Below are 24,444 nucleotides of genomic sequence, written 5' to 3'. Positions count from 1 at the left end.
AAATCTTCTATGAACTCACCTTACTCCTAACAGAATACCTTGGGGTGTCTTCTTTCTAAAATGGGGTCACTTGTGGGGTTCCTATACTGCCCTGGTATTTTAGGGGCCCTAAACCGTGAGGAGTAGTCTAGAATCCAAATGCCTCAAAATGACCTGTGAATAGGACGTTAGGCCCCCCTACCGCACCTAGGTTGCAAAAAAGTGTCACACATGTGGTATCGCCGTATTCAGGAGAAGTAGTATAATGTGTTTTGGGGTGTATTTTTACACATACCCATGCTGAGTGGGAAAAATATCTCTGTAAATGGACAATTGTGTGTAAAAAAAAATCAAAAAATTGTCATTTAAAGAGATATTTCTCCCACCCAGCATGGGTATGTGTAAAAATACACCCCAAAACACATTATACTACTTCTCCTGAGTACGGCAATACCACGTGTGGCACTTTTTTGCAGCCTAACTGCGCTAAGGGGCCCTAAGTCCAATGAGCACCTTCAGGCTTTACAGGGGTGCTTACAATTTAGCACCCCCCAAGATGCCAGGACAGTAAACACACCCCACAAATGACCCCATTTTGGAAAGTAGACACTTAAAGGTATTCAGAGAGGAGCATAGTGAGTCCGTGGCATGAACTCACCATGCCTCTCAGTGAATACTTTGGGATGTCTTCTTTCCAAAATGGGGTCATTTGGGCGGTATTTATACTATCCTGGAATTTTAGCACCTCATGAAACATGACAGGTGCTCAGAAAAGTCGGAGATGCTTCAAAATGGGAAAATTCACTTTTTGCACCATAGTTTGTAAACGCTATAACTTTTACCCAAGCCAATAAATATACACTGAATGTTTTTTTTTTATCAAAGACATGTAGCAGAATAACTTTTGCGCCTAAAGAGAATCTGTATTGTTAAAATCGCACAAAAGTAAACATACCAGTGTGTTAGGGGACATCTCCTATTGCCCTCTGACACAATTTTGCCACTCCTCGCCGCATTAAAAGTGGTTAAAAATAGTTTTAAAAAGTTTGTTTATAAACAAACAAAATGGCCACCAAAACAGGAAGTAGGTTGATGTACAGTATGTCCACACATAGAAAATACATCCATACACAAGCAGGCTGTATACAGCCTTCCTTTTGAATCTCAAGAGATCATTTGTGTGTTTCTTTCCCCCTGTTCTCATGCACTGAAGTTTCAGGCTGCTTGTTTCTTCCTGCAAACAGCTTTGCCCTTGTCTGTAACTCTTCAGTATGTGAAAGCCCAGCCAGCTCAGATGACGATTTATCCAGCTTGTAAAAGATAAGAGAGAAGAGAGAAGCTGCTCTAATCCTAAATAACACACAGGCAGTGTGCATAGAGGGTCCTGGAAGGGAGAGTTCATAGCAGAACCACAACACTGAAGAACTTGGCAGCCTTCCAGACACAGGCCGACAAGTCTGACAGGGGAAAGATACATTGATTTATTACAGAGACAGTGATAGTATAAAGTGCTGCAGTTAGCCAGAACACATTAGAATAGCTTTTTGAACTTGTAGGATGATAAAAAACAGGATGCAATTTTTGTTACGGAGTCTCTATAAATGTATAGGAAATTTTCTTGTAATGAAACTAAGCGCTCATCAGGTCTACAGTATACATATGTGCATACAATTCTTCTTTTACTCTCAATTGAGCCCAGTATTATACCCCCTTAATCATGGAATACAATCCCCCTCACACAGATAGTACCCAGTTCATATACTCTTCACAATGTGTATAAATAGGCAAAAGTCCTGGTGCTCAGGCCCAAAACCGATAGTCTGGGCAAGTGTCCTTAAACTCCTCACACTATATTGCCAATCCTTATCCTTTCCTCAAAAATCCAAGCTTGCAGTATTATCATCAATCAGTGGAATCCTTAGTGCAAAATGATCATGCTCACCAGATGAAAATGCCAATCACTACATTTGGCATTTAGCGTATGTGGCCCAGCCTGCGAAAGCCTTCTTATGTCTTCATTGGACTCACCGCAGTACATGTAAAAAACAAGAGGGACCTCTATAGTGTAGTATGTTGGTTACATATATGCTTCACCTCGTGTCTGCCACACAAACCTCCACCAGTGTGATCCACACCTAAATCCGTATACAGACACGCTGGCCTCTTACCAGATCATGTGGCTAATCAGTCAAGACCAGCATAAGCGCTTGCAGCGGTGTAAAAATTCCTTCTCAGACACGTCCCTCCAGTCTTTCAGCACCTTTGAACTCAGACAGACACTCCAATAGTGTAACACCGTTTATTCTAGTTTCGTCGTGATGACTCATCAGGCCCCTGATGAGTCATCACGACGAAACTAGTTGGGCGGAGCCTATCCACAGAGGGAGACGCTGAACCTCGAGGATACTTTTACATGCGCATATTTTATTGGAGTTTGTAAGTGCAATTTTAAACTTAATTTTTACTGGAATAAACGGTGTTACACTATTGGAGTGTCTGTCTGAGTTCAAAGGTGCTGAAAGACTGGAGGGACGTGTCTGAGAAGGAATTTTTACACCGCTGCAAGCGCTTATGCTGGTCTTGACTGATTAGCCACATGATCTGGTAAGAGGCCAGCGTGTCTGTATACGGATTTAGGTGTGGATCACACTGGTGGAGGTTTGTGTGGCAGACACGAGGTGAAGCATATATGTAACCAACATACTACACCATAGAGGTCCCTCTTGTTTTTTACATGTACTGCGGTGAGTCCAATGAAGACATAAGAAGGCTTTCGCAGGCTGGGCCACATACGCTAAATGCCAAATGTAGTGATTGGCATTTTCATCTGGTGAGCATGATCATTTTGCACTAAGGATTCCACTGATTGATGATAATACTGCAAGCTTGGATTTTTGAGGAAAGGATAAGGATTGGCAATATAGTGTGAGGAGTTTAAGGACACTTGCCCAGACTATCGGTTTTGGGCCTGAGCACCAGGACTTTTGAATATTTATACACATTGTGAAGAGTATATGAACTGGGTACTATCTGTGTGAGGGGGATTGTATTCCATGATTAAGGGGGTATAATACTGGGCTCAATTGAGAGTAAAAGAAGAATTGTATGCACATATGTATACTGTAGACCTGATGAGCGCTTAGTTTCATTACAAGATTATTAGAAGGAGACACACATCTCTATTACTTGGAGCGCACCAGGCCAATAGCATTCTAATTATCTGAGGTTTGTGGAGAGGAGCTACCTTTTCTATTGATTTATTATAGGACATTTTACTTTATTTGAAAAATGTCAGCACAGAAAGTAAAAAAAGTAATTTTTTTGACAAAATTCATGTCTTTTTTGATGAATATAATAAAAAGTAAAAATCGCAGCAGCAATCAAATAGCACCAAAAGAAAGCTGTATTAGTGACAAGAAAAGGAGGTAAAATTCATTTAGATGGTAGGTTGTATGACCGAGCAATAAACCGTTAAAGCTGCAGTGGTCTGAATGGAAAAAAAGGCTCTGGTCCTTAAGGGGCGAAAAGACTGTGGTCCTCAAGTGGTTACGGTGCCCATTAACGGTGCACCATTTTAGCAAACGATTGTATTTCTGATCAGATCATTTAGATCGAAAGAAAAGATTATTTTGAATTAATTCACAGCATCAAAGGAAGCAAAATATATATATAAAAAAACTTTTGGTGATCATATCTATGAAAAATCCACCATGCTTATTGAATAGTTCTTAAAGAGGAACTGTAGCGAAAATGTTAAAATTTAATACACATACAAATAAGAAGTACATTTCTCCCAGAGTAAAATGAGCCATAAATTACTTTTCTCCTATGTTGCTGTCACTTACAGTAGGTAGTAGAAATCTAACATTACCGACAGATTTTGGACTAGCCCATCTTCTCATAAGAGGGTTCTCAGGGGTTTTCTTTATTTTTAAAAGTACTTAGCGAAAGGCAGTTGCTTCGTCCAACTGCCAAAATAGTGTGCAGTGAGCAGGGAGGCTGGCCAGCATCTTTGTATTAACTGCTTTTGGACCGACGCCGTTTAAATCTACGTCGGGCGGGTGGTGCTGCGGTTCTGACCGGACGTAAACTCTACGTCCCATTCACCGCGCGTCCCCGCCCGTGCCCGCCGCTCTCGCCGCTTTCTACCTGCCGCAATGTGCTGCCCTGTCGCCTCTATGACGGCAGAGCACTGTGAGCCGGGCAGGAGCCGTTTTCATTGGCTCCTGGCCCTGTCATTCCTGTAAGCCAATCCTATTGGCTTTCATTGAGTGACAGGGTCAGGAGCCAATGAAAGTGGCTCCTGACCGGCAGAGAGAGCAGCCTGTGGTGGGGACAGAGTGGTGTGACCGGTGGGGGCGACGGATTATTGCGGCTATTCGTCGGTATGCGCATTTTAGCGTACCAGCAGCCTCTGGTCCTTAAAGGGACACTTAAGTCAAACAAAAAAAATGAGTTTTACTCACCTGGGGCTTCCAATAGCCCCCTGCAGCTGTCCAGTGCCCTCGCCGTCTCCCTCCAATCCTCCTGGCCCCGCCGGCAGCCACTTTCTGTTTCGGTTACAGGAGCTGACAGGCTGGGGACGCGAGTGATTCTTCGTGTTCCCAGACACACTAGCACCCTCTATGCTGCTATATGGTATATGATATATGCTATAGCAGCATAGATGGCGCTATTGTGGTCAGGAACACGAAGAATCACTCGCGTCCCCAGCCTGTCAGCTCCTGTCACCGAAACAGGAAGTGGCTGCCGGCGGGGCCAGGAGGATCGGAGGGAGACGGCGAGGGCACTGGACAGCTGCAGGGGGCTATTGGAAGCCCCAGGTGAGTAAAACTCATTTTTTTTTTTGACTTAAGTGTCCCTTTAAGGGGGCAGAGGCTGCTGGTACCGAAGTGGTTAATCATTTTCAGGGAATGTCTTTATGAAGAATAAAGGCCATGCTAAGAATCCCCCATGAAGGGATGGACTAGCCCAAACCATGTCGGTAATGTCAGATTTCTACTACCTACTGTAAGTGACAGCAACATAGGAGAAAAGTAATTTGTGGCTCATTTTTCTCTGGGAGAAAAGTACTTCTTAAGGTGGCCACACATGATACAATAAAATGATCCGATTTTACAGCAATTCGATAAAAACGATCGTATCTCCTGAAAAAATGGAAAGCCTTTTTTTCAATCGACTGAAAAATCCAATCGAATTTACCGTTTTTTTTTCGATTTATATCGATTCGGAATACCAGATATTTCTCTTCAATTTTTTAAAAGATTGTATGGCGTGTGTTGGATTGCCAATTTATTAATATACACACCCTAGCAATTTTCTCAGAGTTTCCAATCAGTTTTATCATAACTGGGGAAAAATTGAACATAGGTGTGTGGTTCGTTGGTCATATTTTTAAAATTTTGATTGCAATTCTTAAATTGAACAGATAATTAAAAAATTGTATGATGTGTGGCCACCTTTATTTCTATGTGTTTTAAATTGTAAGATTTTCATGACAGTTCCTCTTTAAAGAAATGATCAATAATGTGAATGTTCAGGATCAATTGGGCCCAGCAGCTTCTCTGTTCATACAATATAATCTGATTAACTAGATCAAAAAATTGTACAGTTAATGGGGACGAGAGTCAGGGCCGGGCCGAGGCATAGGCTGGAGAGGCTCCAGCCTCAGGGCGCAGTGTAAGAGGGGGCGCAAAATTCATTCAGCTGTCATTCCTAATTGTGTTTGAAGCAGAAATAAATAAGGAAAGGGGATACATGGCAGTGACTTCAAGCCAGATAACTAGATATTAAGGTGTTGGGGAGGTTGGGGGCCCTGGGGCGCCTCTTAGTCTAGTAGTAATCAGTGTGTGACGGCTGGGGGGGGGGGATGGAGGGGCACACTTTGGTGTCTCAGCCTTGGGTGCTGGAGGACCTTGTCCCGCCTCTGACGAGAGTGCATGTTGTCTAGTTTGATGACTGTAGCTCTCAAGATGGTTTTTTACTCTGTTTCTTCAGGAGTCAAGTGCACTTTTATGCAACAACTTAACCTTGGCCTGCTCTGATCACTGCATGACTAGATACAAGCTCCATATTATGAAGCCTCAGTGCAGAGCAGGGTGGTGTGTGTTCTGAAATATGAATGAGATCAGCATGTGTTCACATAGGTAATGAAAATTAGAGTTTCTGTTTACAATAGAAGGCCGATCTGCTCTCTTCAGGAAGTGCAGGTACACAGCATGGGATTAAATTTAGTATCTACCCATGAAAACTCTGAGCGCTGCAGTTTTGTGTTAGAACAAAAAGATTAATTGCTCTTCACACCTACCTGTTTCCTGTTTTTTGCTGCAAATGGCAATATTCTTTCAGAAAGGTTGTGCAATTATTTTACATTGTATTCCAGCTAACAATACATGGAGGATATGAAATAGCAGTACAGGGGTAATGATGTACTACAAGGATTATTTTCATAACAAGGGCTTTGTATGAATGAGCGACTGGAAGCCCATAATGCCATATTATTGTGCTTCTACAAGAGATATCTGCATGGGATTCTTAAATGTGAACCTGGTATTTTTTACTTTTTTTCAAATGTAACTATCATATTTAAAAGAAATAGTTAGACTTGCTGTAGTTTTACATAACCGAAAGCAGTGTGTAGGCCTGGAATTCATTGTAAGCAGTGTTTCTGTCGGCTCTTTTTTGCAAAACTATTTAGGGTTTCAAGTCTGGTCTTTGGTACGCCCCAAGTTATAGATTGACTAGGGCAAAATTGATTACGTCATCACATTGCCCTTCCCCCAAGCCTCCTGCAAACAACAGATGTATAACTGCGTCTGCATCATAGAATGCTCAGTTTGATAGCACCTGCTGCATTTGATTTGTCTATTTTCAAGAAGCATTGGCACTGTATTGATGTTAAATATTAATACTCATATCTGGGAAACAAAAGGGGGGGCACCCCTCTAATAGCTCAATACAAAATCAGAAACAAACTACGGTAAATACAAGTTGAAGGTTTCCCGGCCCAGTAATCTTATGCATAAAGCATAACTTTTAATAGTAATGCCTATAAATAGTCGTAGAAGTGATACAACATAAAAAAGTCCTTAAAGAGACTCTGAAGCGAGAATAATTCCAGCTTCAGAGCTCATAGTTAGCAGGGGCATGTGTGCCCCTGCTAAAACGCCGCTATCCCGCGGCTAAACGGGGGTCCCATCACCCCCAAACCCACCCCCGCAAGACTTGGTCGCAAGTTGGTCATAAAATGTTCTCTTCCTGGAGGCAGGGCTAACGGCTGCAGCCCTGCCTCCAGTCGCGTCTATCAGACGCGCATCGCCGCCTCTCCCCCGCCCCTCTCAGTGAAGGAAGACTGAGAGGGGCGGGGGAGTGGCGGAGATACACGTCTGACAGACGCGCGTGGGGCAGGGCTGCAGCGGTTAACCCTGCCCCAACCAGGAAGTGCTTCCCCGCTGTACGGAGGGGATTTGGGGGTGAAGGGACCCCCGTTAAGCCGCGGGATAGCGGCGTTTTAGCAGGGGCACACATGCCCCTGCTAACTATGAGGCCTGAAGCGAGATTTATTCTTGCTTCAGACTCTCTTTAATACACATTGGTCATAATGAAAATAGCCTAACGCACGTTTAGCAACCTAGTACCAGTTTGCTTCTTCGGAGGCAAACATTTTCTGAGTTCATGGTTCGTGAATGCAGGTCAGTTTATAAAAGCATGCTTTTAGAAACCTTTCTATGGTCCTGCAGTGATAAATGCTTTTATGATGGCAGCATGTAGTGTATGGCATATGGTTATATCAGATGGGATGTGTTCTATATTGTCTGTGATTTTTTTTTTTTGGGGGGGGGGGGGGGTGCCTGACATGGGATTTCTTGCCTGCAGTGACAAAAAGGCTAGAAACGGCCCTGGATTCTAGTGACGGACAGATAGTGGTCAGTAGTTTATGATGGCAGGCAGGTTGTAGTGGGTAGATTCTATTGACGAACAGTGTGTGATCAGTAGATTATGATAACTGGCAGGTTGTAATGGGTAGATACTGGTGGCAGGCAGGTAGTGATCAATAGATTCTAATAACAGACAGGGAGAGTTAGGTAGACTCTAGGGCAGGCATGGGCAAACTTGGCCCTCCAGCTGTTAAGGAACTACAAGTCCCACAATGCATTGCAGGAGTCTGACAGCCACAGTCATAACTCATAAAGGCAAATGCATTGTGGGACTTGTAGTTCCGTAACAGCTGGAGGGCCGAGTTTACCCATGCCTGCTCTAGAGGCAGGCAGACAGTAAAAATTTATTTCTAGTGGCAGTAAAAAAAAAAAGTATTTTTCTTTATATTAACCTTCCATATATTGTATAGTCATACCCTAAACATTGACCTTCCCCGCGTTGCAAACTGGGAATAATCTGTGTTTACTTTGGGTTCATTTAAATTTTTTATTATATATATATTTATGACGTCCGAGCTTATGACTTCAGATTGAGTCATAAAATTCCTTAGACAGATCAGGTCATTTCCATATTCTTCCTTTGTTTTCCAGCTAAATTGTGCGTTCTAATTAAGAAATTACAGTAAAGTAAAATGTATGCTATTTTGTGGTTGCGTAGCAGAGTTCCTTAGACAGGACAAGTCTCTTTTCCCTTGTTCTCAAGCTAAATCCCGCATCATAATTAAGAAATGACAGTAGAGGTAAGATGTATGTTATTTTGTGATTGCACAGTCTTTACAGTGATTTATTGTCTTATCAATTAACATCTTGTGGTTAATTTTGCTTTGAAGCTTTGCACTGAGCTTATATTGGGAAGTATCTTGTGGGTTTTGTATGAAACAGTAATTCGATTTGCTATTGTTCTGATAAATATATGTATATATAAATAAATTAATTATTTTTATTAAATAGTTGTCCTTATTTTTCACTCCTTCTGCCAATCGATTGAGAAATCTCGATCTCGAATTCAGAGTTATGATATCATATGATATTTAAGACTCCTCCTGTTTATTACTCATAAGGGCCTTAAATTCTTTTTATTATCTTTGGTTACAATGTATGTGACTTTATCAAAAATACGTGTAAATAGCCCGACACAGTGCTGAAAGAACGACAGAGGGATTTGGTTCCCTAAAGGGGCCGATACATCTAACGATTTTCCCGCCGATATACAGCCAATCCGATCACAGTGATCGAATCGGCTGTGAAATCGCCACGCACACCGCTGACAGAACGATCGATTTCCGTCCGAAATCGATCGTTCCCGTCGATTCCCGCCAATCCGTCCGCGCGGAAGATTTTTCTCGATCGCCAGCGGGTCGGGACTGCGTCGATAGCGGCATTCGAATGCCCGACGACCGACGCAATACAGCGGGTATACATTACCTGTTCCGGCCGGCGCGAGTCCCCTGGTGTCTGCTGTCTTCTCCGCTCTGGTCTGGTCTTCGGCATGCTTCACTTCTTCCTGCCCGGCAGGAAGTTTAAACAGTAGAGGGCGCTCTACTGTTTAAACTTCCTGCCGGGCAGGAAGAAGTGAAGCATGCCGAAGACCAGACCAGACCAGAGCGGAGAAGAAGACAGCAGAGACCTGGGGAGTCGCGCCGGCAGAGCAGGTAATGTTTGCAGGGGGGGGGGGGGTGGCAGCAGCGGCAGCTCCACAGATTGTGAGCAGTTTCAGGCTGATATCGATTCACAATCTGTTTGCAGTAAGGTGGCCATACGATCCCTCTCTGATCAGATTCGATCAGGGAGGGGTCTATCTGTTGGTCGAATCTGATGGCAAATCGACCAGCGTATGGCCACTTTAAGAGGGACTGTCCCTCTTAAAGAGGGACAGTTGGGAGCTATGAAGTGGTAGACAGGTCTAGTGGTAGAAATTGGTAAGAGTTAGTAGGTGACAATTGCTAACCAACACTGTTGGAGACATGTGAGCAACCTTCACACAGACAGTAATGTCAGCCACTCACACAAGAGCCCAATAACACAAGTAACCTCCTTACACTGACAGTAATGGCAACTCCTCACCTATGGAGCCCCTCATAAAGCAACCATGGCAGGATTTCGCATTGGCATTTCCTTCTCACAGCACCCTCACATTACCAGCATTGCAGCCTCCTCTGGCAGTACCTTTATACTGGCAGCACCCTTATACTGGCAGTACCCTTATGCTGGCATGATTCTTGCAGCTCCCTCAGACAGCACCCTCGCAGCACCCTGCCACTGATTTCTACTTTTATCATTACTATGCAGTATGAGGGCCAATAGATTTTTAATATTATGACCAGATTGTGTAGGTCATACTATATCACAGGGAGGTTCTAAAATTGACCGCACTCTGGTCAATCAAAATTGGATGTGCATACGCACCCTTAGGGCTGATTGACACTATGAGAGCTTTTTAAACGCCAGAGATTTTAAAAGCCCTTGCTAATGCAATCCTATGGGGGATTTTTACAAAATCACATCGTTTACAGTGTGAACACACACATAGGACAGCATTAGCAGAAGCTTTTAAAATCACAAGCGCTTAGAAAAGCTCTTAGAGTGTGAACGAGCCCTTAGGCTTAGTTCAAATTGTGCCAGTGTATCTATATGGTATGAATTAACTGCTGCGCCAGTGGCTTATGTCTGTGACATTCTGTGGCAACAGAGTCAATGGCCTCAATTCACTAAGCTTATCTCCTGTCTTTAACCACTTGCCGACCGAGCACTCATAACGCGCATCGGCAAAGTGGCAGCTGCAGGACCAGCGACGCAGTATTGCGTCGCCGGCTGCAGGCTAATTAATCAGGAAGCACCTGTTAGCGCGAGCGGCTGCTTCCTGTCAATTCACGGCGGGGGGCTCCGTGAATAGCCTGCGGGCCGCCGATCGCGGCTTGCAGGCTAAATGTAAACACAAGCGGAAATAATCCGCTTTGTTTACATTGTACGGCGCTGCTGCGCAGCAACGCCGTAAGGCAGATCGGCGATCCCCGGCCAATCAGCGGCCGGGGATCGCCGCCATGTGACATGGGACCACCCAGCACAGATCTGAAAATACAGCGCTGGTCCTTAAGGGGGGGTAAAGGCTAGGTCCTCAAGTGGATAAAGAGAACCCAAGGCCGGGTTCTAGGAATGAAATCCCCATACAGAGGCTGGGTCTGCCTAAAGAGCCCAGCCTCTGTTGCTATTTAGATTCCCCCAAAGCCCCCCTGCGCGCTGTGAGACCCCATAATTCACAGCCGCGCTGCCGACACTGAGCGTGTCAGCAGCGGCTGAGTTTACCTTTGTAATGCCAGTCTCCGCTCTCCCCCGCCTCCTGCATTGCTCCACACTGATTGGAGGGAAGGGAACAGAGCTCTGCAGGAGGCGGGGGAGAGCAGAGACTGACGTTACAAAGGTAAACACAGCCACACAGCGTGGCTGTGAATTATGGGGTCTCGCTGAGCACAGGGGGGGGGGGCTTTGGGGGAATCTAAATAGCAACAGAGGCTGGGCTTTTTAGGCAGACCCAGCCTCTGTATTGGGATTTCATTCCTAGAACCCGGCCTCGGGTTCTCTTTAATAACGTTTCTACAGTTATCGCCATAGTGATAAGGCATGTAGTATTCAGGAAACATTTTACCTCAGGCAAACCTAAAGTGCCGGCTGCTTACCTGGTAGCAGTGTTCTGGCGAGTCCTCCAGGACGGCCCTCCTGAGATTGTGTAAGTCTCCCCTCCCAAGTCGGAAACACCTGACAAGAATTAAAATAATAATTAGTATAAATCCCACCTCCCCACAATCTCCTCCAGTTTAATGAAGAGAACCGAGTCCACCAACCGCTATCATACCAATAATAATATAATATAATAGGGCCGGGAACTTAGGCGGCCGTCCTGGAGGACTCGCCGGAACACTGCTACCAGGTAAGCAGCCGGCACTTCCTCCCTACGTCCTCCAGGACGGCCCTCCTGAGATTTAGCGAGAAATTTACCTTAGGGTAGGATAACCGCTTGAAGAACCTTGCGGCCAAAGGCCTGGTCCTGACTGGAAAGCACTTCCACTCTGTAATGCTTGATGAATGTCGAGTGGCTGGACCAGGTTGCGGCTCGGCATATCTGATCCAGGGAGGCTCCCGACCTCTCTGCCCATGAGGTTGAAAGTGATCTGGTAGAGTGTGCTGTAATGTAGTCAGGTATCTGCAACTGAGCCTCTGAGTAAGCAAGGGATATCAGCTGTCTAATCCATCTAGATACTGTCATCCTAGACACCTGAGATCCCCTCTTTGACCCCCCAAATGCAACTAATAGATTAGTGGAAGTCCTCCACTCCCTAGTTCTATCTAAATAAATCAAAACCGCTCTCCTGACATCCAGAGTGCCTAACCTCCTTTCCTTATCGTTCTGCGGAGTAGCCAAGAAAGAGGGAAGTATAATATCCTGGGTCCTATGAAAGGATGTAGATACCTTAGGTAAATAAGAGGGATCAAGTCTAAAGACGATCCTATCAGCATGAACTACCATGTATGGATCTTTTATTGACAGGGCCTGGATATCCCCCACTCTGCGAGCCGAGGTAATAGCCACTAAGAAAGCCACCTTCAGTGTAGAAAATTTTAATGGAACTGAGTCCAATGGTTCAAACTTGTCAGGGGTTAAAAAATCCAGCACCACTGACAAATCCCAAGGAGGGATCAATTCCTGAGGAATCGGTTGAGAACGTTCCACCGATCTCAAGAAATTCTTAACATAAACATCCGCGGATAACCGCCTGGAAAGAAAAATGGAGAGAGCTGACACCTGTGCTCTAAGGGTACTAACAGTCAATCCTAACCGAACCCCCTCCTGCAAAAATTCCAAAACTTAAGATATATTATCCGACCTGGAAACATTCTTCTGTTTCCAAGCCGAGAAAGTGTACCAAACCTTATTGTATTTCTTTCTAGTAGCTGGTTTTCTACAGGCTAACAGTGTCCTAACTACATCCCTGGAGAATCCTTGACTCCTCAACATCTGCTCCTCAGGATCCATGCAGTGAGGTTCAGGAACCTTGGATTCGGATGGACCTGCCCGTTCTGCAACAATATGTCCGGTCTGTACTGAAGATGCCAAGGACCCCGGAATATTAAGGACTGAAGGAGAGGGAACCAGGCTCTCCTTGGCCACCAAGGAGCCACCAGTATTACCTCCGCCTTTTCTGACTGGATCTTCCTGAGGACTCTCGGTATCAACTTGAACGGAGGAAACGCGTAAAGCAGACCCTCCGGCCAAGGAATCGACAGGCCGTCTATTCTGCTTGTTGAAGCAGAAGGATCCAGGGTACAGAAATCTTCCACCTTTGCATTCTCTGGGTTTGCAAACAGGTCGAGAGTCGGAACCCCCCAACCCTCTGTGATCTCTCAGAATGTATCTGGATTGAGTTCCCATTCCGAATCTTCCACTAGATGCCTGCTTAGGGAATCTGCACGTCTGTTGTGGACACCGCGAATGTGGACACAGCCGATAAGGACTCCAGATTCGTTTCTGACCACGACATTATTTGAGATGTCAGATCCTGAAGGTCCGGCACCCTCCTGCCCCCTTGCTTCCTGACATAGCAAACCGAGACGAAATTGTCCGAGAATATCAGAACCTCCGAGTTGGAGATTATTGGAAGAAGGGCCTGTAACCTTAATAGAATCGCCTTGAGTTCTCTGTAATTTGATGACATGTGGGACATCTGCTGGTCCCACAACCCCTGGGCCTGGTGACCTAGGCAGTGAGCCCCCCAGCCCCAAGCACTGGCATCCGTGTATAACTTTAACGGAACCTCCTGGGTCCATCTGCGACCCTGATTCAAATTGGCCAGGTGACTCCACCAGAGAAGGGAATCTGTTACCTCTTCTGGCACCCTCACCGTCACGTCCAGTGATCGATGATCCCTGTCCCAGTTTGTCAATACCCAGGTCTGAAGTCTCAGAGAATGGCCCTGGGCCCATTCCACTGCCGGAATGGCAGATGACATCAGACCTAGGATCGAAACCAATTTGCGCAGGGAAACCTGAGGATTCAACCTCAATTCCCGAGCTTCTGACATCAACCTGTCTACCTTCGGTTCTGGCAGAAAGACACGTCTGACCGTCGTGTCCCATCTGAGACCTAAAAAAATTAGACTTTGAACCGGATTCAAGTGAGACTTCTCCGAGCTCACTATCCATCCCAGTTTTCGTAAGAGCTGCAGAGAAAAACCTAGCTCCTTCTGCAAGGCTTCTCACGTCTCTGCCATAATAAGAAAGTCGTCTAAATAAGGAAGAACCCTTACATTGTGGAGATGTAGATAGCCCATTACCTCCGCCACCACCTTCGTAAATATCCTTGGGGCCGACGATATCCCGAATGGGAGAGCCCGATATTGAAAATGGCATATTGACTCTCCCATCCGAATCGCGAACCTCAAAAACTTCTGAAAGAGAGGGTGAATGGGGATGTGGAGGTAAGCATCCTCCAGATCTACCGTAGCAAAAAAGGCTCCTGGAGACATAAGGTTGCGGACCGATGCAATGCTCTCCATCCTGAATCTCTTCTCCACAATGTAAGGGTTCAGGGGTTTCAAATTCAAAATCATTCGGAACTTCCCCGACTGCTTTTGAATTAAAAATACTGTTGAGTAGAAACCCCTCCCCCGATCTAATATCGGTACTGGCTGAATAACGTTCTTCTGAAGAAGAGAAGAGACGGACTCCATCAGAGCTGCCGCTCTGATCTGATCCCTGGGGATTGACGTGACTACAAACCGGGAGGGAGGAGGAGATACAAACTCTATCCTGTATCCCTGCTGAATTAAGTTCAGAATAAACTCGCTCTTTGAAACTTCTCGCCAAGCCGGCGCAAAGTAGCGAAGTCTCCCCCCCCACCGGAATCTGTCCGTCATTTTGCGGATTTTGCAGCGGCGGAAGCTGGTTGAGGCCTATTAAACAAGAATGGCCTGCCTCTGCCTGCGTTATAAGTCCATCTTCTATTCTGTCTCTGCCCTTCTGACCGCCTATGTTCCTGCCTGAAGAAGGGCTTCTTGTTCTGAAAGGGCCGCTTCTCCCTCTTCTTTTTTTCCGGAAACTTCCTGGCCCTGTTGGAGGATCTTTCTAATACAGAATCTAAATCACTTCCAAATAACAGGTTACCGTGAAACGCCATTCCACAAAGTTTCTGCTTGGAAGTAATATCCCCCTCCCAAGTATTTAACCAAACGGCTCTGCGAGCCGAGTTGATTAATGCCGCCGTCTTAGCTGCTGCCCTGAGACTCTCAGTGGCCGCATTTGCTAAGAATGCTACTGATTTAATTATAACTGGTAAACTTTCCAAAATTGTTGCATGAGGTGTGCCATCCTCCAAACGTTCCTGAAGTCCCCGAATCCATTTATCAAGATTACGGGCCACACACACGGAGGAAATGGCAGGCTTGAAGGAGAAAGATGTTGCGTCCCATGCCCTCTTGAGAAGGGCCTCTGCCTTTCTGTCCATCGGGTCCTTCAAGGCTCCCATATCCTCAAAAGATAAATCCGTATCTTTTGAGCACTGGGAGAGAGGAGCATCCAATCGTGGACACTTAAACAATGATTCATGCTCCTCTACATTGAAAGGAAATCGTCGTTTGAAGGACCTCGGCACAAACAGCCTTCCCTCAGGATCCTTCCACTGGGCAGAAATAACACTTTTAATTGCTCTATGAACTGGGAAAACAAGACCCCCCGATCCTCTAAACCTCTATAAATGTCATCCTGAGGAGTAGAGGTCGACCTAGGCTCTTCAATCTGCTCCGAATCATATACTGCCTTAAGAAGCTCTGAAGTGTCCTCGGCCTCAAATAGATACCTAGGTATCTTGGACCCCCCAGGACCCCTGAATGGTCTGACTCGACCAGCTCCCCTTCCTCAGACTCATCAGATATCTCCTCCAAAGACAAGGAAGAGGAATCTCTGACCCTTCCCGCCTGTGAAGCTCCCACCCCGACTGGAATCTCCGGAAGTACAGGTAAAGGAGGAGTCTGAACTATGGGGATGGAACTAGTCTGGGGAACCTGCGCCTGAGAAGTAACCACCGTTGGCTGAGCAGTGGGCACTGGAGGCAAAGCAGCAGGTGTTTGTGAAAATGGAATCATCTGTACCGGGCAAGGAGGCAGAGCAGCTCTAAATACTGAAAATGTAGTAGCTAGCTCCTGCTTCATTGATTTCATTAAGTCTAATAATGCCACAGTAGTGCTCTCAGGCCTAGGGGTATGAGATTTTGATTTACTGTAACATTCTGCACACAGAGCTTTGGTAGTCCCCTCAGGTAGCCTGCAACCACATTTAGCACACTTAATTGACTTTGCTGAACTCTTAAGTGGTTTCTGCAAAACAAAATAGACAAACAAGGGACCCAGAAAGGGTACTTAGCTACCGAGCCAACAAGAGTACATATCAAAACCTGCAAGTACTGTTAATGCATCTTACCGGCTGCTGTCCCGCCTCCCCCGTGACAGCCGAAGATGTCTGCTGCGCCTCTGGAGCGGGCTCTGCTGACTGCTCCATAGCCCCTGCAGAGTGACACTGCCTCCGTGCAGTGTTTCAGGCGTGCTGGGTGGTCTGTTGCGTCCGCCGCAGGCGGTGTCAGATTATGCCGGCGTGGTCCCTCCTGCTCAGCGTGCCTGAGCTGAGCCAAGTCGGGAAGGAAAAAGCCGATACGCACACTCGGGGACCGCCCCTAAATACACGCGACCAAACTTCCGCCTGACGGCATGCGTCGCGTCATCTCCGCGTCACTTCCGGCATCCTCTCCAATCCCAATTTCCGGAATTTCAGACACGGAAGAGCAGTCCAGCGTCCACCCAGCCGCCATTGAATAGAACGAGCGGCGGCCATGAAAAAATCCTCCGATTTCCTCACTCCAACAAGTGAATAGAGGTATGGCTGCCCCTTTATCCACCAGCTAGATCGCGCCCAGCGCTGACCTAAACTGCTCCTCCATTCCATAGTCATTGTTCATAAGCCTGGCTTTACAAGTAGGTGCCAACAGGCTCCCCTACCACCAGGAACACTCATAGGTGCTTCCGTGACGAGTCCAGGAAACAAAAAACTGGAGGAGATTGTGGGGAGGTGGGAATTATTATTATTTTAATTCTTGTCAGGTGTTTCCGACTTGGGAGGGGAGACTTACACAATTTCAGGAGGGCCGTCCTGGAGGACGTAGGGAGGAAGTTAACTCTTCTGTCTTTAAGTTAACTCTTCAATCCTTAAAATAAGTCCAGAATTTTAAAGTTAAAGACAGGCTGTTAATTAACTGCGTGTGAAAATAACTACAGAGGAGGTAACTTAAAGAGACTCTGTAACAAAATTTTGAGCCTTATTTCTTCTATCCTATAAGTTCCTATACCTGTTCTAATGTGTTTTGGATTACTGCAGCCTTTTCTAGTTGCACTGTCTCTGTAATAAATCTTATCTTCTTTCCTCTGTCTGCTCTGTTGTGCTCAGGCTGAAATGTGTGGAATGTGCAGCACTGTTTGTGATAGGCAGAAGCTTTACACACCCTCTCCAAGCTCTCCTCTCAGCCTATCACACTCTGGTTAGCAGCCATGTCTTTTGTTTGTAAACACTGCCTAAAACTGGCAATTACAAGCCAGGATTGCAGTGGGGAGTGGCAGAAACAGCACAGAGGGGCCCAGGAGAACATAATGAATAGAATGGTATGCTTTTTATTGTAAGAATTTTAGAGTACAGATTCCCTTTAACTACAGAGAAAGTAACTTAAGGAATGAAGAGATAAGATAACTCTATCACTGTGTGGAGGTACGTTTTCTCTTGCCTTATTATCGCCAGCATGATCTTGGTGAATTGAGGCCACTGTCCAAAAACGTTATGCGGATCTGCTTTGGATTATAGCATTGCAACAGACACACTCAGACATGGCGGAGACAAACATCTGCGAATGGGCCTTGCTTTCCTATAGGAAAGCGTGGGATTTGTTTCACATGTCATTTGGTGCACTCTGAGGAAGCAGTGGATCTGGTGTGAAGTGGCCTTACTTGCTTGAACTAATATAACTAGTGGGAATAGTTTAATTTCATATGTCCCTGATTTCTTATTTAAAGGAAACCTGAGACCAAAGAGGTCTCAGGTTTCCGACTCAATCAGAATATCGGGCTGCCCGGCGGGAGACAAGAGCGATCCAGGGAGACGGCGAGGAACCGAGCTGCCTCAAGGGGGCTGGAGGAAGCCCCAGGTAAGTATAAAATCTGAGACCTCTTTGGTCTCAGGTATACTTTAAGAAGGCATATCCAATTTTACTGTTCTTAAAAAGGAGCTGTCAGCCATACTATCTCAGAAGAAAAACATATAAAAGTAGATAAATACGTAGCTCTACTTACATAACATATGTATTGCACTGTCCACGTTTTGATTTTAGCGATTTTTCTACAGTAAAAAAAAAGAGAAAATTCTGCTTAGCATTTCCCATTTTAAGTGTGGCAATTTTGAAGCCAACCCTGATGTCATTTCCTGCCCTACTCTCCTCTGCCTGATTTGTCCGCCCTTCACTATAAAAAGTGCATTATCTAGCATGAGAAATATTAGCCAATCAGAGAGGAACAGAGGTGTGGGAGGGGAAAACAGGAGGGAAAGAGGCTTCAGCCAATCAGGCTGCAAAAGTTAAGTCTGAGGGGAAATAAAGAAGCAAAAAAGGACCCAGCATGTTCTGCAACTTCCTTTTTGTGTACCAAAGGTTGTGCGTACCAAATAAGAGTCAGGTAAACTAGGGAATGATCATTGATCAACAAGAAAAGTAATAGTGATGTTAACTTTTGGATTGCCTAGTTAGCATCCTTATTACTTGTTTACCAGATACAAATTAAGAATTGATTTTTGATTTTATGCCCGACAGTTACACTTAAATACCATATTCACCACTGCTGGCACTCTTGATTGAATGTGTTTATCAATTACAGAATCGCTTTATGCACATGTTATGGTGGGCAGAGCATAGATAGGAAAAACTTAGGAAACTGTATTAATAGATTGTAAGCTCACAAGGGCAAGGCTCTCTCACCCTTTTGTTTCTTGGAATATGTTATACATTTTATTCATCATGTTACATTTGTCATTTACCAATTCTGTATTTTTTATTAGTCTCCATATTTGATGTATTCCTATGTCTGTATTATTATGAGCCCCACATTTGTTTTACTCACTTTGTACAGCACCATGGAATTTGTTTTCAAATGAAGATCTGTGCAACTTGTTTATTTAGTTTATTTTACATATTTATATAGAGCTGTCACATTTCACAGGCTTCACAGAGAATAACAAAGCAGATCCAAATCAAAAATTGATAATGTCTTCCACAATAATTAATATTGTTTGAATATAAAATCCAGATTTATTTATTTATTTATTTTTAAGTACTGTAAAGCATTCATTTAACTAACTGCAAGCCTTTCATCCCCCTTCCTGCCAGGAGGGCATCCTGGCAAGGCAGGATCATGTTGCATGCTGGGACAACTACTACACAGGCTCCCAGAATCGCAAATTGAAACAAAATTGCACACAAATCATATGCATTTGCATTTTTGAGTGGTTAGTGGTAGCCTTGATTTGATGCAACAACCCACTAATCAAACATTTTAAACAATGGTAGAGGAGTAGCTCAGTTGTACTGTTGTACTGTCTGTTTACAATGCTATAGGTGCCATATGGTCAAAGCTTTTTTTTTAGTTTGGTTCATCTGTAATCTTTTGGGGACGCTGTAGCTATGGCCCCTCAGGCCCGTGTTACACCTGGTCTCGCATTTGTGGAGCAATGCCCCGTCCTCATCATATCGCAAAGCAACGCACAAAATGTCAGTCATATCATGACCCTGCAGCAGGGTCATATACATAGTGCTGCACCCCGCCCCCTACACTGTCTCAGAAGGGTCAGAAGCCAATGAAATGTACCAGTGCACCAAGCTGAGCGGTTATTAGGCAGCTGAGTGCAGCAGCGACGAAGCAGCAATAGTGGCAGGAGCGAGCAGCAGATTGAAAACTATGCCCTGGCAGGAATAAGAGGCTCCAAACAGGGTGTAGATAAGCTGCATCCGTGTGAGGTTAATAATATTGTTTACTATCTCTCAAAAGGGCAGACAGTCTAATTATAGGGGCAGACAGTGCCTAGGGCCTGGTCGGTGTCCAGGAACTGTGATAACAACCTCCTCAGCCCCTTCCCCCACTCTCCCTATTCTACAAAAGGACCAGGTGGGGAAGCTAAAGTGGCCATTTTGTCATTTAACCTCAAAGAGTACTCAACCTCCCCACCATACTAAACAGTAAAGACCCTTTTCCACCAGCGCAAACTGGCTGAATCGCAAAGACGCAAACCGCTAGCGATTTTACAATCGCTACGGTTTGCTTTTTAACATAGGAATCGCGGTAGGTCATTTCCACTACCGCGATTCATTTTTTACGGGAACGCGAACTCACGGCGGAGCGATATTTGCCGCGATTTTGCTATGAAGTGCATAGCATAGCAAAATCGCGGCCACAAACGTCGGGGAATCGCCGGTAATTGCGATTCAGCAATCGCTAGTGTTCAGCGTGAACGCTAGCGACTGTTAGTGGAAAAGGGCCCTTAAGGCTATAGTACTCTCTGTAGCCAAGAGACACAGTTATACTGTATATGTAAAGGGGTGGGGCAACCATACTATTTCAGCTTGGTAACACTGGCACTTAAAGAGAACCTGAACTGAAAATAAAAAGTCAAAATAACCATACACAGATCATACTTGCCTCCTGTGTAGTCTTCTACTCCTCAATCTCTTTCTCCTCTCCTGCGTCCTGTTTGTCCACTGTGATCAATGGAATTCTCCGTCCTCCATTTTGAAAATGGTCATTACCCCATAACAGCTTCCTGGTCAGCACACTGTTAAACTGTAATATCGTCCACTCGAGCCATAGGGAAACATGGACATTACCTTGCACATTCAGTTGTAACTGACAGCTGCTGATATATAACTGACAGCAACTGGTATATTTCAGTTCTGACAAAATATTGTCAGAACTGGAAGGGATCACTGTAAGAAGAAAATGGTGAGCTTCTGTGAGGAGTTGACGGTGAGGTTAGTATGTAATATTAATTTGCAGCTACGTCATGTGTTTATTTTAAATAATTTTCCTCGCTTCAGGTTCCCTTTAAAGGCAGAGGTATCCAGGAAAATTACATTTTTACAGGAGATTACATTTTCCATGAAGCAATGTGAATCACGTGATTGAGGGCGGCAACAATTAGAGGGCGGCAAGAGGCAGCTCCCCTCCCCATCCCCAAATGTTGCCCTCCTCGCACTCCCCGTCTCCCCCTCCATAGATGTGCAGTGCCACTTCACTCATCTGCTCTCAGTATTCCAGCGATGGGATCTCCATCCTGTATCCATGTTAAAAATTGCAGGGGGGCTAGTGTTACACAGCGGGGGTCGGAGGGGGACAGTGTTAGGCAGCGGGGGTCGGAGGGGGCTAGTGTTAGGCAGCAGGACATTGGTGATACACAGCGGAGGTCGGAGGAGGACAGTGTTAGGCAGCGGGACACTGGTGTTAGGCAGCGAGGTTCGGAGGGGGGCTAGTGTTAGGCAGCAGGACATTGGTGTTATGAAGCGGGGGTCGGAGGGGGACAGTGTTAGGCAGCGGGGGTCGGAGGGGGACAGTGTTAGGCAGCAGGACACTGGTGTTACGCAGCGGGGGTCGGAGGGGGACAGTGTTAGGCAGCAGGACACTGGTGTTACGCAGCGGGGGTCGGAGGGGGACAGTGTTAGGCAGCGGGACACTGGTGTTACGCAGCGGGGGTCGGAGGGGGGCTAGTGTTAGGCAGCAGGACATTGGTGTTACGCAGCGGGGGTCGGAGGGGGACAGTGTTAGGCAGCGGGACACTGGTGTTAGGCAGCGGGGTTCGAAGGGGGGCTAGTGTTAGGCAGCAGGACATTGGTGTTATGAAGCGAGGGTCGGAGGGGGACAGTGTTAGGCAGCAGGACACTGGTGTTACGCAGCGGGGGTCGGAGGGGGACAGTGTTAGGCAGCGGGACACTGGTGTTAGGCAGCGGGGTTCGGAGGGGGGCTAGTGTTAGGCAGCAGGACATTGGTGTTACGAAGCGGGGGTCGGAGGGGGACAGTGGTAGGCAGCAGGACACTGGTGTTAGGCAGCGGGGTTCGGAGGGGGGCTAGTGTTAGGCAGCAGGACATTGGTGTTATGAAGCGGGGGTCGGAGGGGGACAGTGTTAGGCAGCAGGACACTGGTGTTACGCAGCGGGGGTCGGAGGGGGACAGTGTTAGGCAGCAGGACACTGGTGTTACGCAGCGGGGGTCGGAGGGGGACAGTGTTAGGCAGCGGGACACTGGTGTTACGCAGCGGGGGTCGGAGGGGGGCTAGTGTTAGGCAGCAGGACATTGGTGTTACGCAGCGGGGGTCGGAGGGGGACAGTGTTAGGCAGCGGGACACTGGTGTTAGGCAGCGGGGTTCGAAGGGGGGCTAGTGTTAGGCAGCAGGACATTGGTGTTATGAAGCGGGGGTCGGAGGGGGACAGTGTTAGGCAGCAGGACACTGGTGTTACGCAGCGGGGGTCGGAGGGGGACAGTGTTAGGCAGCGGGACACTGGTGTTAGGCAGCGGGGTTCGGAGGGGGGCTAGTGTTAGGCAGCAGGACATTGGTGTTACGAAGCGGGGGTCGGAGGGGGACAGTGGTAGGCAGCAGGACACTGGTGTTAGGCAGCGGGGTTCGGAGGGGGGCTAGTGTTAGGCAGCAGGACATTGGTGTTATGAAGCGGGGGTCGGAGGGGGACAGTGTTAGGCAGCAGGACACTGGTGTTACGCAGCGGGGGTCGGAGGGGGACAGTGTTAGGCAGCAGGACACTGGTGTTACGCAGCGGGGGTCGGAGGGGGACAGTGTTAGGCAGCAGGACATTGGTGTTACGAAGCGGGGGTCGGAGGGGGACAGTGGTAGGCAGCAGGACACTGGTGTTAGGCAGCGGGGTTCGGAGGGGGGCTAGTGTTAGGCAGCAGGACATTGGTGTTATGAAGCGGGGGTCGGAGGGGGACAGTGTTAGGCAGCAGGACACTGGTGTTACGCAGCGGGGGTCGGAGGGGGACAGTGTTAGGCAGCGGGACACTGGTGTTAGGCAGCGGGGTTCGGAGGGGGGCTAGTGTTAGGCAGCAGGACATTGGTGTTACGAAGCGGGGGTCGGAGGGGGACAGTGTTAGGCAGCAGGACACTGGTGTTAGGCAGCGGGGTTCGGAGGGGGGCTAGTGTTAGGCAGCAGGACATTGGTGTTATGAAGCGGGGGTCGGAGGGGGACAGTGTTAGGCAGCGGGGTTCGGAGGGGGACAGTGTTAGGCAGCAGGACACTGGTGTTACGCAGCGGGGGTCGGAGGGGGACAGTGTTAGGCAGCAGGACACTGGTGTTACGCAGCGGGGGTCGGAGGGGGACAGTGTTAGGCAGCGGGACACTGGTGTTAGGCAGCGAGGGTCGGAGGGGGATAGGGATGCTCATTCGGATTCCGCGGAAATGCAATTTTCGAAATTCCGATCGGAAACTGCATTTCCGCATCGGAATTTAATTTAATTTAATAAACCCTGCACATTTGGTGTTTCTAGGACTTAAGGGGGCTTTGCTATTAACCGCTAAAATCGGCGGATTTTTACTGTAATGTAAAATGCAGAAAATCTGCATCTGCCTATTTTCTGCATTTTACATTACAGTAAAAATCCGCCGACTTTAGCAGTTAATAGCAAAGCCCCCGTAAGTCCTAGAAACACCAAATTGTCAGGGTTTATTAAACAAAATCTTCTGAACAAGATGCAAAAAAAGTTTTCAAAAAGACCTTATAGTTTTTGAGAAAATTGATGTTAAATCGGGCGCAATATCCGCGATTTCCGGCGGAAATTCCGCCTTGGAATGCGGAAATTGGTAGCGGAAAGCGGAATCGGTAATCGGTAGATGACGGAATGCGGATTTACCGCGGAATCGGAAATTGGCATTCCACCCATCCCTAGAGGGGGACAGTGTTAGGCAGCAGGACACTGGTGTTAGGCAGCGAGGGTCGGAGGGGGACAGTGTTAGGCAGCAGGACAATGGTGTTAGGCAGCGGGGGTCGGAGGGGGACAGTGTTAGGCAGCGGGGGTCGGAGGGGGACAGTGTTGGGCAGCAGGACACTGGTGTTAGGCAGCGGGGGTTGGAGGGGGACTGTGTTAGGCAGCAGGACACTAGTGTTATGCAGCGGGGGTCGGAGGGGACAGTGTTAGGCAGCAGGACACTAGTGTTACGCAGTGGGGGTCGGAGGGGGACTGTGTTAGGCAGCAGGACACTGGTGTTAGGCAGCGGGGGTTGGAGGGGGACTGTGTTAGGCAGCAGGACACTAGTGTTACGCAGCGGGGGTCGGAGGGGACAGTGTTAGGCAGCAGGACACTAGTGTTGCGCATTGGGGGTCAGAGGGGGACAGTGTTAGACAGCAGGACACTGGTGTTAGGCAGTGGGGGTCGGAGGGGGACAGTGTTTGGCAGCAGGACA

The 24,444-nt window shown here is 46.9% G+C and overlaps 1 protein-coding gene across 1 annotated transcript in view; it reads left to right on the top strand.

The window, feature by feature from the left end:
* Window positions 1–2,786: 2,786 nt before the first annotated feature.
* Window positions 2,787–24,444, top strand: part of TMEM268 (transmembrane protein 268) — a 188,885-nt gene continuing 167,227 nt past the window's right edge. The window contains exon 1 of the mRNA XM_068248271.1: window positions 2,787–2,809. The gene's annotated coding sequence lies outside the window, so the exon portion shown is untranslated. The remainder of the gene's footprint in view (window positions 2,810–24,444) is intronic.

Source organism: Hyperolius riggenbachi, chromosome 8 (assembly GCF_040937935.1).
Source record: "Hyperolius riggenbachi isolate aHypRig1 chromosome 8, aHypRig1.pri, whole genome shotgun sequence".
NCBI classification, from domain to species: domain Eukaryota; kingdom Metazoa; phylum Chordata; class Amphibia; order Anura; family Hyperoliidae; genus Hyperolius; species Hyperolius riggenbachi.
This window is presented reverse-complemented; position numbering and strand designations above follow the sequence as displayed.